Source organism: Apaloderma vittatum, unplaced genomic scaffold, assembly GCF_000703405.1.
Source record: "Apaloderma vittatum isolate BGI_N311 unplaced genomic scaffold, ASM70340v1 scaffold6260, whole genome shotgun sequence".
Lineage (NCBI taxonomy): Eukaryota > Metazoa > Chordata > Aves > Trogoniformes > Trogonidae > Apaloderma > Apaloderma vittatum.
In genome coordinates, this window is record NW_009693925.1 from 104,721 (window position 1) to 106,723 (window position 2,003).

At 41.4% G+C, this 2,003-nt stretch overlaps 1 protein-coding gene across 1 annotated transcript in view; it reads right to left on the bottom strand.

Annotated features, from left to right (window-relative positions):
* Nucleotides 1-2,003, bottom strand: part of MOCOS (molybdenum cofactor sulfurase) — a gene marked incomplete at its 5' end in the record, with an annotated part of 124,345 nt that overhangs the window by 36,377 nt on the left and 85,965 nt on the right. The gene's annotated exons all lie outside the window — the stretch shown is intronic.

Here is a 2,003-nt window from a genome sequence, read left to right on the forward strand (position 1 = left end):
AGGAGAAGAACAAAAAATAGACATTTTAAAGTTATGATAAACAACATCAATGTCTTAAATAAACAATTCAATTGAAGGTGAATTACTTCTCTAAATTATTAACAACTTATTGTAACTTTCAACATTCCCATACACATTCAGGACTTTTCAGCCTTGCTATTCAGCTGAAAGAAAACAGTGGTAGAATCAGAAATCCTTACCTTGGCATTGGGGGATGACACCCCCCGCTCCCACCTCCCCCATCAGTTCAGGTTCTGATTCTGCTGATAACAGTACATGTGCTTAGTTTTAAACCTATGAACAGGTTCATTCACATCACTAGTGCCAATTACAGGCCTGCGGTCAAGTGTCATTCAGTGTCTCGACAGAACTGTCACCCACAACTGCATTTGCACAGATTGAAGAGAGGCCTGGGGCACCTCTTCCGTTAGCTAAGGAAAACCTTGTTCTCTAAGGATCTGAAACTGCAAGTCCTCATTACAGAAACTGACTGCGTCTGTGGAATTTCAGCACATAAGTGCTTGAAGAATCAGCCCTTCAGTAAGCAATAACATCTGACAGGGCAGGGACTAAACTGGAATACCTCCTTGAGTCTTCTGTGTACGACCACTCAGTCCACCAACTCCCTGATGCACTCCTGCATCACGCTGTGATGTTCTGTGTCATATCACTTCTTTACTGTTCACTAAATAATATAGATACAATACTTGACAAAAAACTGGCATCAATAAATTACATGAAAGAACGAAAATGATGTGCAGAGAGAACAGAAGCACATATTTATATGTGCCTTGGAAGGAGACACATATGTGCATGCACCAGCAAGACGGTACTGCAGAGAAGAGACATGGACTATCAGGTTTCCACAGCCCAGCTAAGAAACAGAGGAGGCACACCATGGGGATCCTCTTAGCATGGAAGAAACCATGGAAGCACACTGCAGGGATCTGAAAAGGCTTTATGCTGATTTCAAAAAGCAACAACAGTATCTGGTAATGTTAGCTAAGCACGTATAGTTACTGCCAGTTATTTCTTTGACAATAAATTATGAACATTCCTGGTCAGGACTGGGAGAAAGGACAGTCAGGTGATCAGAAAGGTTGCATGAAATACAGCATATCCTATGTCTACCACAAACTTCCAGAATAACTTCACATAAACTGCATTAATCTCTGTGCTTTTGCTCCTCTTCTGCAAAATGGAGAGCTGCGAGGTCTGAAACTAACCATGCTGCAGACTGAAAGGACCCCACCATGGCAGGGGGCTCAGGCTCAGCTTCACACAGAGAGACAGCTCAGCCTAAAGGTGCAGGAATGGAAGTGCTGACCATTGCAAACCACTTTCCTAACTGTGAGCTCACGCTTTAGCTGCCTGAGGTATCAATGTAAACATTAAAACTAGCTTTTCTAGCTGGCTTGTTTTGTTTTGGTTTGTTTTTAACATAAATTCTTAGTATGGGATGATAGCCCGATATATGTAGCCCGATATAATTCAGCCTCCCTCCTGTCTCCTGACATGATCAATCTTCTGATGTCAGCCTCTCTCCTGACATCTCTGTGTGAGAGACCAGGCCTCTTTAACTTCACTAACTGAGTAGCTTGAAAAACCAAGCCCTCCATTAGAAAAGACTCCAAGCTGAAACAATTCAACCTAACCCATGTTTAACTCTGCTAAAAACAGAAAAATGTGCTATATACACAGATGAAGTCCTACATCATTATAGCACATAAGTTCTCACATTCACACTTAAACACATTCTGCCTTAGTAGTTCACTTCAAAAATGGTTCAGTTCTCAAATGGAGATATATTCAAAATAACTCCATATGTACAGACTTGGAAAGCAGAGAACAGAATTAGTCTCGAGATCCCTATTCCCTTGGAGAACATCCTGTGTTCAAAGCATGTTTCTCAAATCAAAGTTACAGTAAAAGGTATCTGCTGAGAAAGACTGTTGTGGTGTCATTAGCCCTGTTTTGTCAGAAGACTTCAGTCTGGAAAGAGT